Genomic DNA, 16,267 nt, shown 5'->3' with positions numbered 1-16,267 from the left:
TTCTTTCTTTCTTTCTTTCTCTCTTTCTCTCTTTCTCTCTTTCTCTCTTTCTTTCTCTCTCTTTCTTTCTCACTTTCTTTCTCTTTCTTTCTTTCATGTGGGTAGTTATGGGACATTTATTGATGTCCACAGGAATGATGTCTTCAGAATCTGGGTTACTTCTTTTTCAACCTTTTGTAAGTCACAAGGTTACCAAATATTTTATCTCTACAAATTTCCTCTGCTTCCCAGTAAATTCTGGTCTTTCTAGATAGCTTCACTTAAGGCTTTAGTGTTGCAGGCTCATAGCCTTCTTCTGAAATTTCTCTACAATCATTGGTTTGTCTGAAGTTTCCTGGTTCAAATCACCAAATGTGAAATTCTGGTCATCTAAAGCATGGGACAGGTTATTGGTCACCTATAGTTGGTTAATATGGCAGGTGTCCAACTATGGTCCATTTGGCTCCAGCCAAGGGACAGAATCATTGTGCAAAAGAAGACTGCAAGTGTTGTTGTTAGGGTTGTTGGCATAACAAGCATTCTAAGGTACACCAGCCTTCTAGACGGTCCAGCATCTTTATTGGCACCATTAATATTTGAGAACAAGGTCTTCACCTTTGATACAATTGACATGTATGCAAAATACTTTGTTGCAGGGGTTGTCTTGTCCATTGTAGGAAGTTCAGTATTTCTAGCTTCCACTCACTAAATGCCAGTGGCTCCCTCTGCCTCAATATCTCCTGACATTGTCAAGTGTCTCCTGATGGGGCAAAATCACCCTCAGCTGAGAGCTTCTGCGCTAGAACCATCTGGGACCCTGCTATAAATTCTCTGTGTGGCACCAACATTCCTCAAACTAAAATTCCAAGCTCTGTCATATGTAGATTGCATAAATCCCAAGCAGAAAGGATTTATTCTGTATGTAAATTTATCTCTTGAGAAAATAAAAAGCCTGATCATTATGTTGATTAACAGATCATGGCATGATCTTCCTCCCTCCTGACACAAGAGAAGAACCAACAGACAGAACAATTCAGCAGCTGATGTCTAAGTAAGGTTTTGTTAGGCAAAGTGCTGCCAGTATTCTGTGGGTCATTATTCAGTTCCCTTCCAAATAACCAAAAGACCCAACTTTTGCAGCTACAATAACCCAGGCCCTTGTGTAGCAGCCTGAAACCTGTTTTTCCCAGGGTGCTATTGGTCAGATAAAGCTCTGGGTCTGGGTTAACCTTCAGAATAGAAGAGAGATCCTCACAAACTTTGCTTATGAGCTGACAGCTTTCCAGTCATAGTTTCTGGAGTTTTTAAGTAGGGACATAGCCCCTCACAGAGCAACCATGTACCCTAGTTTTCCGGGTCATTCAGACTCAGCTCCAACTCCCAGAAATGATGGCTGGCCTGAAGCACAGCAGAAACACCCTCACAGGCTGCAGATCTGAGTCAGCAAATGCCTAACTGGAGAGTCTGGGGTTTCCACTGGGGTGCCTGAAACCCTTACACAGCTCAGCACCTTGGGTTCTCCAGGCCCTTGAAGCTTAGATCCAGCTCTGTTAGGCTGATTCACACTGAGGGTAGAGGTCAGGTCTTCAGAGGCAGCAGCAGTGAGGTGCAAATATTCAACCACAAGATTCTCAGCCAGTGACTTGGTGCCTTAAGTCTTCATACAAGAGCCTCAAACTCAAATTGTCTAGCACGTTTGGTGCTGAGCATGGAGGCAATGTCTTGGCAAGCAGCAGTCTCCTGCTGACCCTTCCTCCACTGAATCATCTGCAGCCTGTATTTGGGATTCTGGAGCCCCTCACAAAGCAGTATCTTGCCTGGAAGCCCCAGTTCATTGCCCCTTCAGTCCATCCTTATTAAATTCTTATCGGCTATCCAAGATGCTGTGAGGTCCTCACTGGCAGTGCTAGAAACTCGGCACCACTTCAGCCTCAGGTTCTGAAGTTTACAGCTCAGGTGTCTGAGTCCTTGACACAGCAGCTTTACCCCTAGCTTCTTGGGGGGCTGCAGGTACAAAACCAGCTTTATCAGATTTAGATTAGCACTTAGAGGAGCAGCAAGCTCTTCACTGTGGGCATCTAGTAAAATGTTCCTCTTGACTGTACCAGTAGCACCTCACCCTGTCTACTTTGTCCACATTGGAGGCAGCCCTGAATAAGTGCACCATTGAGATGTTCCTACAGTTCTTCATACAAAAAGCAGGAACTCAAGGTAGTGATGTTGCTGAACATGACCACGACCACTTGGAAGTCGCTCAGGGCCTGTTGTACAAATTCCTCCTTCTTTGAGTTTCATAAAGACAGCTGAAAAACTCCTAGGAGCCCTACTTCAGGCAGACCCCTTGCTCTGAGGTTTGCTTTGGATCCACTCCAATAGTTCCATCTTGATGCAAGGAATATCTTCTAGCAAGACTTTTCTTCAGGTTGCTTCTCATTTCCTCGTTCAGGAGTTCAAAGAGGAAATGGACAGGGAGTGCCAAGAAACCCCTTTCTAAAAACCCATACTCAGTTAACAACATCTTCATGTTCTGTTCTGGGCTAGACCCACTCTCCCCACCCTCCAGGATATAGCATATGGCTGCCAAAATATTCTGGAAACTCAAGTGGATGAAGCTGTAGAACTTTGCATACTTGATGTCCTTCTAGAGGATGTTCATGTGGATGGAGAGAGAGATAGCCCTGGCATCAGACTCGAAAGGAGAGTTTGTAAACTGCTGTGATGGTCCTGGACATCTGTCTCACCCCACCACACCCACTCCCACCTTCCAAGTGCTGCTTAAAACAGATACAAATGACCCAGCACACTGTGGAGACAAATCATAGTGTGAAGGGAAATTCAATGTCCTGCATGACATTGAAGACTTGGCCGGCCTGCTCCACGGTGGGGAAATAATTGTAGAAGTACTCCCTCCTTTATGTCTTGGAGAAGCCCAGGATCTCCACATGCTTGGGATCTTTGAGCAAATGTGGAGCCTCTTCAAAGCCATGACCTGGTGGTAATGAGCAAAGACGGCCCAGGCAGAAGCTTCTTCCAAATCAGTCTGCTAAGGAGAAGTTCTGTGAGCCATTTATTCTTCTAGCAGAGGCACCAGGGGTCCTGGGGTTTGTAGAAAGAGGACTTGAGCTCCTCAAAGCCATCAGTGATGAAAAAGAAGCCCTCAGGAACTCAAACTCCTTGGAGGTGTACACTGGGCTCTGGCCAGCAACTGGAGACGAGATCTTGTGTGCTTTGCTCAGAGGGGCTCTGGTTCATCTCCCTACAGTTGATGTGGAAGAGATCATCAAACCTGTCTTGGAAGAGCCTCTAGTTGGCCCTCCAGCATCACCTTGTGGACCAGCATAAATTTCCCGTCCTTGCTGCCCACAGCAGAACAACAGTACACAGTGGCTGAGCGGTGCTCCTTGCCCATTGTATATATTATTTAAATTGATAATTTCTAACTTTAAATAAGCCAATGAATAACAGAACAGTTAATGTGACATAGAAAGCAATTCACAAATGATGGTGTGATGGTTAATTTTATGTGTCAACATGGCAAGGCCCTAGATTCTAACTATTGATTCAAATACTAATCTAGATGTTTCCATGAAGGTATTTTGTAGATGTTTCTAACGCTCACAATCAGTTAAAGAAGTAAAGAAAATTTCCCTGAAAAATGTGGATGGACCTCTGAAATCAGCTGAAGGCCATAATAGCAAAAATAAGATTCCCAGAAAAAAATTTTGATCAAGATTGCGGCTTCAAGTCCTGTTAGAATTCCTAGCCTGTCTGCCTTGCAGGTTTCAGACTTGCTCATCCCCACAATCATGTGATCCAATTCTTTATAATAAATCTCCTTATATTTAATATATAAATATTTGTATATGATAAATTTCTTTATATATATATATATGTTTATTTATTTCACTAATATATAATATATATAATCCCTTATTTATTCTGTTTCTTTGGAGAACCCTGGCCGATAGAGGTGTATTTGCTAATAATACACAACTGTTGTTCTCTACTGCCTTTCTTTTACTTATTGAACATGGACAGCACAAGTGGATGACAATATGTTTTCTTTCAACCTCATTTATCTGTTACATTTTATAGAAGCTATTCTAATATTTCAAGTATCAGTGACCCAAAGAGGAGCTCTTACCCACAATGTTTAGACAAAGTGTCAATGCCAGTATGAATGACAAGTACATTTTAACATTACATCCCCTGATGGAGGAAGTAATGTAGTCATATTTAAGCCCATGAAAGCAAGAGTAGCAGCTATTTCTACAATTAAAGTTTGTCTAGATTGGGGTCATCATGACAGTCATCTAAAATGACAAATAGAAAATAATGATTTCTTTAAAGATTGGAGATGATAGGACTGAAAAAGAATGTGGGATAAGATTCCAGTCCAAAGAGATGAGCCACGGTGTCTACTTTATACTTTGTAAACTTTATCAAAAAATATTTATTTACTATTTATTCCTGTAGAATTTTCTTTGTGATTTTGGTAAGGTCCTGAAGTTAAATCCAATAAAGGTTATTATACTTCTATTGCTTTTCACTAGTAGCTAGTTCTTTTTTTCCCATGAGTGATCCAGGGAGACTGTATGGACTAAAATCAAGTGGCCAGCAGGTCAGCAAAGGGGTAAGACCCAGTTCTGCTCTCTGTAACATTTAGCCGATGCTGACACAAATAGAAAAGTGCATGCTCTCTGACCTACTTTAAATAACTTTTATAGTTATATAACCATAAAAGATTAATCCAGGTAAATAGAGTTAGAGTGATACTGTAATCAGTAATGTCAGTGTGGATGTGTCATTATCATTTCTGCCTATGAATATGTTTCTATCTGTGCTTGTGCAAGGGAGAAGTTACATGGCTTACTGTAACCTGTGAGAAATAACAATTTTAGATAATATTTACTTTAATTGGGTTGGAGTGATTTAAAAATCACTGGTTATATAGAAGTCTTCACTTTCTGGTGTAGAAGGGGGATTTGGGTTGGGGAGTGTAGTAGAGCAGGGGTAATAGTTTTCAAGATTTTGTAATGTACTTACAAGGAAACAATGCCAATGGTTACAAAATTTAAATGCAAGATTTTAAGAAACCTTTTAGTCACACTTCGTTCTGCAACACAGAATTAATTTTCATTTTCAAGAGAGCGCAGTGGTTTTGCTTTGTGTTGCCCACCAAAATAAGAAAAATGCTTTGTTCAATTAAGGCATATCATTATTTGAATGCCTATCTGGGTCAAATTCAAAAGTTGTCCTTTCCTTACTTCACATGTTAACTTCTTTCTCAATGAAGTTATTCCCATTAAATTTGTCTATCTCTCTGTTTCTGTCTGTCTGTCTGTATTCTCACACACACACACACAAACACACACACAATTCCGTGAACAACATGGAGTTAGGGGTGCCAAACCTCTGCAGAGTCAAAAATCTGCATATAACTTTACAGTTGTCATTCCATATTCATAGTTGTACTCCTGCAGATTCAACCAACTTTGGGTAGTATAGTGAAACAGTTATGTATTTATTAAAAAAAATCCCTGCATAAGTAGATGCAAGCATGTTCAAACCCATGTTATTCAAGGATCAACTGTATATATACATATGTATATATATTCATGTGCACATATAAAATGATATCACTGTCTATAGATATATCTATGTCTGTGCTTTACAAAACTTCTGTTCAGGAAGGTCATTAAGAAGACATGACCATTGGTCTGACCTGTGAGCTGGACCTGGGTATTCAGAGGCTGTTCATGCCCTTCCCTGTCCTTGGAATGTGCACTGTGCTTGACTTCCTAGAGCTAGAAGCTACCCAAGGACACAGCCCTGAGACACTAATGTGGTATTGAGACCATCTGGACTGTGTACACGACTGAACCCAGTCAAAGACTCTATATTAACCTTAAAAGTTGGTGGACGGTTACAAAAATCTATTCATTTTGAGGCAAACCTCTTAAATACATTCCCTTACTTATTAAATCTGCCACTTAGCAATCTGGTGTGTTCTGCCATTTTCTTCAGTCTCTCCCTGCCCTACTCCCATGGGGGCTGGTTTCAGATTACACACAGAAGACTCCCAAGGATAAGTGCATAGACAAATGCATTTCTACCTATGGATACCACCCACTTTCAGTATAATCATTATTTCCAAACAATGATTTATGGGAACTTTATCATTAGGAATTCTTTTGAGTTGTTACTTGGAGGAGAGGAACAAAAGTTATCTCACTTCTAGGTTATCCAAAAAAAAATGAATTTCTAATAGAAGACAGAGCGTGATATAAATAGAAGATTTTATTAGTGAAGTAAAAAGGTAGTAAAATAAAGTGCACCCTGAGAATTGGGGGCAGGCCAACCCAAGAGAGGAAAAATGGTGCCTCTCCTTTGTTTTTCCTGTTTTTATATCCTGGCTTAGGGGGCATTTTTGTGACTGACTGACAGCTCACATTCTTTGAGTGCTCAGGCTGATTGACAGCTCACGTTTCTGTGCTCAGGCACACCCATCTCTTTTATGTATGTTCTTACTCATGATGCACACAGAGAAACCTATGGGAGGGGCTTCAAACTGTAATGTTAATTACATTATAATGTGCATTGGGTGGGCCAAGTGAAGCTAGGTCCTTCTCTCTGTTGTGAAGCCGCAGTGTTTGATTCTAGCTGGCTTCTTTGCTGGCCTTCATTTAGTAAAAGTTTTTAGAGCCCCTTATCCTGAGCACAGGTGTACTGTTATTTTCTGTGTTGCTCCCTCCCCCTCCTCTCCCCTTGCCTGGTGCTCATTTCTAACTGCCTAACATTGTCATCAAGTTGGTTTTAAAATTAAATGTATTCTATATATTCTAAGTCATTGAAGATTGGTAATATTTTCCTTGCATTTTAAATTATACAAACTAAATTGAAAAGCTATCGTCTTTTTCTAATCCAGTTCTAAACCTGGCAAAGTATACTGTAATTTATAGTTATTTACTTAGTTTCTTATTAATATAGTTTGTTACAAAATTCAATTTTTCCTTTTATTATATTTTTAGTCTGTAATCTAATGACATAGCATTCTTTAAAATCAGTGAATTTAAAATTTTTACTTGATTTTTCCACAACTTGTATGCAAATTATTACACATGGTAAAATGTTTTTTATTTGCTAAATTATTTCAACACTGTAATATATTAAGTGTAACATCATCTTTGACCTTAACATTTAAAAATTATACTTAATGGTGTATTTCCTAAGAAAAACAGAGCATTCTGTTTTTAGTTACCCAATATTAAATATTCCATCAACCCTCCCTCTCTCTCAAAGCACAGCGCCTCTTATCATTAGGTAACTTCACAAGTTAATAGCTGCAATGGGTCTTTTTCATTTCCCTACTTTCCTTGATGTGTCTTCTTAGCTAGAATCTTCTTTATCTTGCCTCCCCTAAGGCAATGTTATAACAGAATCTGGCAGAAATTCAGTAATTGCTAGGAGGTGCTTGATTCCCTCCTGCTGATTGTCACTGAAAACAACTGAACATCATTTCCTTGAATATGTTAGTGCTACAAACTAGCTCTTTATTTCTGACAACACTCAGTTTCAAATCAGTGACTTTTTCAATTATTTTTGTTCCTTCAATTTTTAATTCTTTTCTGCTTGAGAGGATTGCAGTTGGTGTCTCAATTGGTGCTTAGCATTTCCGTAATGTAGGTGAGCTTATTTTGAAGAGTATTTTAGAGAAAACTCTCTCCTTGACTATGTTAGGGCTTCATTATTGTGCTAAATTTGTATACTTGGTTTAAAAAAAAAATACTTGCGTATTCTCCCTATAAGAGGATGAATGAGAAATACTGACTGCAGTCACTTAAAAAGTACGATACAGAAATCACATAATCAAATGGCTGTGAAATAGAAATCTGTTTAACTTTATTTAACAAACTATTTTACAGATCTATCTATCTATTATTGCCAGGTATTAGCATCAACAAAATTGACTGGCTGTTCAAAACACTAAGGAAGCAGGGGTTTAAAACTCTATTTTGAGTAGGTTAAGTTGAGGCAGAATTCACAATGTTCTAACTACTTCTAAGAATTATGGTTTTATCTGTTCTTAGGGTGAGCTATCATATTTCACAGAAGACACAGCTGGTAAATGCTAATAACAGAAAGCTGAGTAAGAATATGAAGAAGTAGGAAGCAAATCAAAGATCTTTTATGGGAGAAGACCTGACAACAGAAAAAATGAAGTGCTATGAGTCTAGATTGGAAAAGTAGAGTGGATAAGCAGAAGGAGTTCCTTCTGCTTATTTAAGTTTTAATGTGAAACAGAATGTAGCTACAGTTGAAAATCTATGCCTGCTTCTTTCTGTATGAAAGAAAGTATGAATAGTATAAAATATATTTAAAAAATCACTGTGTATAAGCCAAGTGTTTTGATGAAACTGAAATAAACAAGAAATTGCTCATGATGAGGGAAAGACAAATATATATTAGAAGATTCCAATATTGGAACAATGACTAAATAAAACTAACTACCTTCTAGATTTAAGTCATAGATCTCAACATAAATAAACTCTTTTGAAGAATTCTAGAGAATACCAACACAAGTATCATTTATTAAAGAGGTTTGAGGACTAAAACTGTGTTTATTAAGAGACAAACTGCCTGTTGTGTTATATTTTCTTGGACTTTAAAAAAAAACCACCACAATATTTTGAGCAATTTTATATAATTCTTTATCCTATGAAATCAATTCAATAAGATTTTTAAAAATATTATTATTATTTCCATTCAGCTTGTTAGACTTACTTTGGGTGGTGGGAAATATATAAACCATATATAAATAACAATAATAAAGCAGCTAATAACCCTAAGACTGATTCCCTCCATAATCTAGACATTTAATGTTCTATCTTACTACACATGTAGATTGGTAACAAAGAGGTAGCAATCACTCAGAAGAAAATTCCAGAAAGTATCAATTCCTAATATTCTTGAAAGTAGAGAGTATATTGTACACAAAAGCACAGAAACTGACTCTGAGTTGAAACGTGATGCAGAAGAGTCAAAATCAGGAAGTAAAGAAGATAACTTGGCTTATTATTTGCATGCAGACATCAAAGAAACCCTGGGGCAAATACAGATCATCAAAATTCTATGTCTGAAGTCTATGTTTTGGGAAGTGTCAAAAGTTAATTTGTTAAGCAAAATATTAATATTCTACATGTTAAGGATCATTTTATTACAGTTTTCCAGTGTTGGTCCTTTCTTAGTGAAATACAAAATGATGCATTTTAAAATTAGTGATGTCCTAGAGTCAATAAAATAGAGCAAATGCTCAATAGATATTCATTGAATTGAATCCAAATCAGGCACACCCTTGGTTGTTCCCTCAGTTTATATTAAATTCTTTAGATTATACACATTGAAGAAAAGGTTTATCAGTAAAAGACATTTGTGAAATAAAATTCTTTATTTCACTCTATTTAAAATTAATATGGTTTTAAGATGTGAAGTTTTATTTTATTTAGATTCATTTAAATTTAACGTGGTTCTAAGGTGTGAATTTTCACAGAAAGATATCAATATTATTTTATAGTAACTCAGAAAGTATAAGAAACAGAAATATAGGAAATAAGCTTCAAAAGTTATTATTGATTGAAAAAGACTTTTTTTTTTACAAAAACAAACATAAATATTTTACATATCTAAACTAAAAATGCAGGAAAGAAGAGCCACAAATGTAAAGGTATGTATTGCTTTTTTTCAAAGAAATTTCAGGTCTTAAAAATTCCAAAGGATGTATGTAGTAGGGGTAATATAACAATAAAATAAATATTTAGCTTAAAAAACTTTAGAATAATTGGCAAATATAGTTAATTGTGTGCTCCAAGGTTCTTAGGAATATAGTTTCTTTTTTTATCTACATACTTTATACATTTTTTATAAATTCCTTGGATTTTGAGTAACTTCCATGTTTCAACTTCTTGCTTAACTAACTAATCCATGTCCATTTTAGGAATAATATTAAAAATGGAGAATAGATACTAAAAGAAACGGATCAGCAAACATCCACTATCAATTACACCAGTAAATATCATTGACAATAATGGGCATTAACTAACCTTCTGGGGATAATTTTAGGGGCAAAACAATATATTTAATTGCTTCCAGCACAGCACTGATGAGGTTGTTTAAGACTTTCTTAATTTTTAATGTGATTTTAATTTTTAAAGGAACAATGCCAAGGTTTAATTATACTTCTTCGCCCTTATGGGCAGTTTTCTTCCATAGACGTAGCGATGTCTACAAGTGTTGTTCCTTTTTTATACACAGGCAGGAAATTAAGCCCAGAAAAGTGCTAAGTGACTAGCTAGAGGTCATAGAACTCATCAGCGGAATGGCTGTACAAGTAATAGAACCACAGATGTCTCTTCTAATTCTATCTACCAACTCAAGAAAATTTCCATTCTTAAACTGCCGAGTGTTCCTTTAACAATGTGAACAAACACTGAAGACTTCCATGGGTTAGACAGAAAACTGATGAACCTGGAGATTTTTTTTTTAATAATTTCATTTTTCATCAAGCTAGGTTCATATGAAAAATATATTCTAAAATTAAATTCTGATATATTTAGAGTTCTATCAATCAGAGTAGATAATACCTGAACACTCAGTATTGATTCTTTTTAGACTGAATTGTACAGACATCGCCCTATCATATGTCCTTGAATCAGTATTGCAGAAATCCAATTGCCCTACCCTTAACCTCTTTCACGAAGGCTGGTTTTTGTTACTGTGTGTATGAACCCTGTAAAATAGCAGTGTCCCCTTGGGAATCATGATGATGGAAATTAAACAAACACAGGGACTGAAGCAAGCTTAACAATTCAATGTCACAAGCCAGGGAAATAGATGTGATTCTAAATGTTACCACAATTAACTTCTCCTGTCGGTTTGTTACACATTTCAACTTTCAATGTTGAAATTGTCATTATCTATTTTCCTTCAAAAATTGTTAACGATATATTGTCTACTTGCCATGAAAACTATATAATATTGATTGGAGTCTCTTGACAGAAGAAGCATGTAAACTAATATGTCAGCAAAGCATCCCAAAAGCAACTGATGCTTTTTCAATTGATTTCTCAACCTCGGAAAAAGACAATGAGTTCCCAAGCATGCCCCAAGAAATACTCCTTAAGGAGAAGACTATATCTGTGTGCATATTATTTAAAAATAATATTATAGCGCTCTGAGCTCCATATTGACATGAAGTTCACTTCAGACTTTGCATAGAGGAAGATGCAAGTCTTTGTCAAAAATAAACTCACATAGATTTGTGTGTACACCTTGACACCTTGAAGTATGATTAATGCCTGTCTTGCTGTGCAGAAAAAGGAATCCCTTATTGCTTTCTCTGTCTCAGTACGTAGTCTATTTGCTGTTTGATTTTTTTCAAAATTTAAAATTGTTCTTCAATTTATCTTCTGCTACCTTTGACTTCTGCTCCAGTAATGGAGTTGCCTGTAAGAATTGAAGGGCAGAAAAAAAATGGGAAAAAAAATCTGTATAACATTGAGACAACATTGAGCAGTGAGGTCCCAGAGAAAGACGGATCTCAACAATGGTGAACCCATCTTCTCTTCCCCAAACATCTGTTCTGCTTTTCTTCTCAAAGCATTTGCTGAAAAACCAGGCAGTGGGATGCTCTGAAGATTCAGAAAAGCTGGCAGCACTGTCTCACAGGGCTGAGGAGACAAAAAAAAAAAAAAAGATGAAGAATACCAAAAGGAAAAATAAAAAGATTCAAAGATTCAAGATTCCTATCAAAAGGGAAGTGCAGAGACGTGAGACTAAAACTCAGCATTAGTTTGTCCCTCGGGGCACTTACACATTATTCTCTACGAGCCAAGAGGGTAAAGTGCCAAGTTGAAAGTGGCTGAAAAGCAGAACAGTTTTCAAAAGTCTCACTGTACTAAGGAGCCTAAAGTTGGAGTTCAAAAAGGAACAAGGAGAATCCTAGGAAATAATGGCCCCTGGAGCTCAGTCAGTATGACTGCAGGGCTCTGCCCGATGCAGGTGACTTTTCAAGATAAACTGAAGCTTGAAAGACAGAAAACCAGCCTCAGATCCTGATTGGATTGAAGTAAGTTACTCCGGCCCTAACCCTCACATAGGATAATGTGCATCTTCCCAGGAGGGGGCAACATCACAAATGCTGTCAGTTCCCCACCAATCTCCCTGGACACTTACAATGTTACTTTAAGCCAGTCCCATTTCCAAATGCCCAAAACTGCATCTCTTTGTCTGAGGGCTTACAGAGCCCACTGGTTCAGCACTAGTGTAGCTGGATAGCAGTGGTGGGGAATTAATCATTCTCTACTCCCGGGAAGCAAACTTCACCTGGAGACAGAGACGTCTTCTCTCTTGCCCTTTGTGTGAGATATCTCTGAGATGCATGCTCTGGACTGTTTTCCTGACTTCCTCAATGGAATTTACCCCAATTTTCCCCTGGGGTGACTGACTGGTTTGACGATGCACATTTTATTGACTTTTCTCTTTCCTGCTCTGACTTCCTCACTGCTGTACTGGTGTTTCCTGGACATCTCAAATAAACCAACTCCTTGTGCTCAAATTCTTGTCCCAGGTTTTGCTAATGTTGAAACCCAAAGTAATACAATCAGTCAACACTTCTATACTTTACACAGTATCTTGCTGATTTTCAATCAAAAATAATTAGGCACCTTACAAAACAGAACAAAGAAAGTGTGAAAGTTGAAGTAGACCAACAAGTAGCAATAGATTTCAAGACACACTCTTTAAAATAACTGATCTTCAATCACCTTCAGAATTCCACAGCACATATATTCATAATGGAAGGGAATCAGACCATGTCACCACAAAATATGCCTCTTCAACATAAAAAACTGTTTTGTGTTAAAGGCACTTAAAAAGACAGCAGGCGTAAGAATGGTGCTCTGCCCCTCACTCTTTCTTTCTGAAAGTAAGAGACAAAACTCCCATATGAAAAATATCCTCTCCACACAAGAAGGAAAGAAACATTCTTATCATCAAGGAAAGGAAGCTGAGACCAAGAGAATTCTGTACAAACTGGTTAAGATAATGATTACCTTCCTTCAGTCTAATGCATAGTTGGGTTACTTTTCTATAAATGTTTTCCTTTGTTCAATCTAATACAAAAAGGTTTAGGTTTTGCTAGTTATTTGGTGTTGATTCCTTATGAAGGCTCTGGTGTCACATAAAATTTGTATTAAATAAATATGTCTGCTTTTCTCCTGTTAATCTGCTTTACACCGATTTAATTCTCAGACCCAGGTGAAAACCCTGAGATGGTAGAAGTAATGTTTTGCCTCTCCTACACAAGTAAGGGATTTAGTTTATTTTTTTTTAGTTAAAGTATAGTTGGTTTACAATGTTGTGTTAGTTTCTGATGTATAGCATCGTGATTCAGTTATACATTTTTTTATTATAGCTTATTACAAGGTATTCAATGCAGTCCCCTATGCTATACATTAAAACCTTGTTGTTTATTTTATATATAGTAGTTTGTATCTGCTAATCTCAAACTTCTAATTTGTCCATCCCCCTACTTTTCTCTTTGGTAACCATAAGTTTGTTTTCTATGTCTGTGAGTCTCTTTCTGTTTTGTAAATAAGTTCATTTATATCATTAAGAGTTTTAATAGTACTCAACCTATTACATATTCTACAACTTTCTTGTTGTTGATAATAAGACTTTATAATGATAGAGACCTATAAAGATTCCTTTTTCATCCTGACAGGTTCTCAGGCCGAACCCTCCAGTTTTCTTAAATTGGAGTTTGACAGCTGCTTAATTTTCTTGCTATCACATCTGTATTTACCCTTTTATTAAACAGTTCTAATATTAGAATGAGTGGTGCATGGTCAACCCCTTGTTCTTTCCAGGATGAAATTTTGCTTTGGGCTTTTATTCTCCTCCTTCCACTCTCACTGTAGGATCTCTCTCTCGTCTAGTTTACAGAGTGAAGCAGTCGTGCCTGCCACTGAAGCCTGTCCAATTTATATTTGATGGATATTGTTTAATTTGTGAATTCTCTATTTTGAGAATTCTCCAAGTCCCTACACTCATCTTACTGTGCTGGGTACTTTGTAAGGAGTTGATAAATCTTTTATTGCATCACTTCACACCCTCTCTCTGGTTAGGAAACTATTTGCTCTATATTGATTCTCACTGTATTTTTTTCCTCATAAAATAAATAAGCCTTTGATTAAACACACAGTTTCCAAAGGGGTAAATATGGAGGAATAAGAGAAAGACTCTCCACACTCATAAAGCAGGCTGATTTAAACAATTTTAATGGTGAAACAGGGGATATCACAGATTATTCTCACTTCTTTATACAATTTTTTTCCTTCCACACTAAAATGCAAAGAGAAAATACTTTCAAGTATACACACTTTTTATGAATGTTATCCCACACTAAAGGAGTTTTAAGCACAATGGTTTTGAATACATGACTCAAAAATTATTGAAACTATAATTTTATTTAACTGTTTCTACCAAATACTCAGTATATCTTTCAAATTCAAATTCTGTTAACTCATAATTAGGAAAAAGCATAGTATGCCAAATTCAAACTCACTTTACTTGTGAATAATAAGTTATTTTGCAAAACAGGCTATGTGTTGGAAATGCCATAATCATCTCTCCTTCTACTGTATCTTCTGCTTCTTTCTATTTGATTTAGAGTAATTAAAATGATAAAATATGTCCATGAATTTTTTTTCAAAGAATAAGAAAGAGAGGCACATTAAAGAGCCTTATTTCTTTCACTGCCAAGTCTTTTACTGTCTTAAAAAACAATGAATACTGGAAAAGTCATTTAGTCACCTGGACTAAAAACAGATTAAATTTCCAAGCAGTAAATTATTCTGACTTTGCATTTATTGCAAATCCTAAGAATTACCAAAAAAAAGAGGAAAAGGTGATGACTATATTAAAGCTTTGAGGAAAAAGAATAGGAGATATTATAACTTGTTTTAGCATTGTCTAAAACATCCAGTTATATATGTAGCTATTGTTCTGTTTTGTTTTTCTTTGCCATGTGCCCTGTGATGACTTCAAACTGCTAACCTGATGAGACCTAGGAGCACTTCTCTTTGACTTCTTAACTTCTTCTTCACTTCATAGTATCTTGCCCTGTAGACAGCATGAACTCTAATAAATATTTGATGGAGAAAGATCTGGTAGCAAGAAAATCAGCCTGCAAGAGGTAGAGAGTCAAATCTATGGAATAGTAATTAGGGAGAAGCTTCTTGTCAAATGTATAGCCAGGCAAAACCCTGAGGAGAAAGCTTCAAAGCGATTTGAAGCAAACTCTCCTGATAATCAACAGTGACCTAGTTAGGGCTGCAAACAATGATATCAAACTGGCTTTGTAGAATGTATCACTGCATCCTCCAAAAATGTCATGTGTGACCAATAAGAGCATGTGAAAATTATGAAGTGAAGTAAGCCTATATCTGGCACAACTCTTTTGGTGTGTGTATTTCATTTCTTTTTGTTGTTTTCAATAGGTTTTTCTTTTCTCCCTGTTAATATTAGTATCCATTCACATCTGTCCCTAGACCTCTCACTCATGTTCAGAAAGATAATCTGCCTAGACGTGTTGTCTTCCTTCACTGCATCATTATTGCCCTAACACATCGCATTCTGTAGAGGCACAGTCAAATGGATTCATTTTCCTAACTCTATTAAAACCTAATTCCTTCTACTTTTCTTAGATGAGAGACAATTTCCCCACTCCTTGTGTCCCCTTGCATGTGGAGAAATCTCCAATTATCAAACATAAATGTCTTCTTGGGACCTCCTCATTTAACTCCATCCTTAGGAAAGTGAAGTGAATAAACTAGAGTTGAGTTTTGATAAAAGACTGGTCATAGGTATACTAGATTCTTCCTCTTCTGGAAAAAATGTTACTCCTTAAAGTCCATATTTTCTTCTGTTCTCCATGCTGGAAATCTCTGTGTTTAAATCTGTTTAATTCAGGGTTTCAGTATGAGAATACTTGCCCACATATATGAATTAGGTCCCCCAACTGAGACTTTATCAGGCAGAAAATGATATTTTGTCCTCCATGAGTTGACATCTTTGTTTCTCAGTAGGTTAAAAATGTATGTAGCATACAAGAGTGTTAATTATTTGGTGTTGTCCTTAATCAAATCTAAGTAGTAATGCTTCCTAGTAATGCTTTCTAGTAGGGAACAACTCTGGATAACACCAATATCAGAGCTTTAGTCGAAAGTAA

General features: G+C 36.7%; 1 pseudogene; it reads right to left on the bottom strand.

Moving 5' to 3' along the window:
• Nucleotides 1–1,012: 1,012 nt before the first annotated feature.
• LOC102535429 (NACHT, LRR and PYD domains-containing protein 12 pseudogene) lies at nucleotides 1,013–3,388 on the bottom strand (annotated as a pseudogene).
• Nucleotides 3,389–16,267: the final 12,879 nt, after the last annotated feature.

The sequence above is a fragment of the Vicugna pacos genome, chromosome 14, assembly GCF_048564905.1.
Source record: "Vicugna pacos chromosome 14, VicPac4, whole genome shotgun sequence".
Taxonomy (NCBI): Eukaryota; Metazoa; Chordata; class Mammalia; order Artiodactyla; family Camelidae; genus Vicugna; species Vicugna pacos.
Note: the sequence above shows the minus strand (reverse complement) of the source record. Positions and strands in the feature narration are given on the sequence as shown.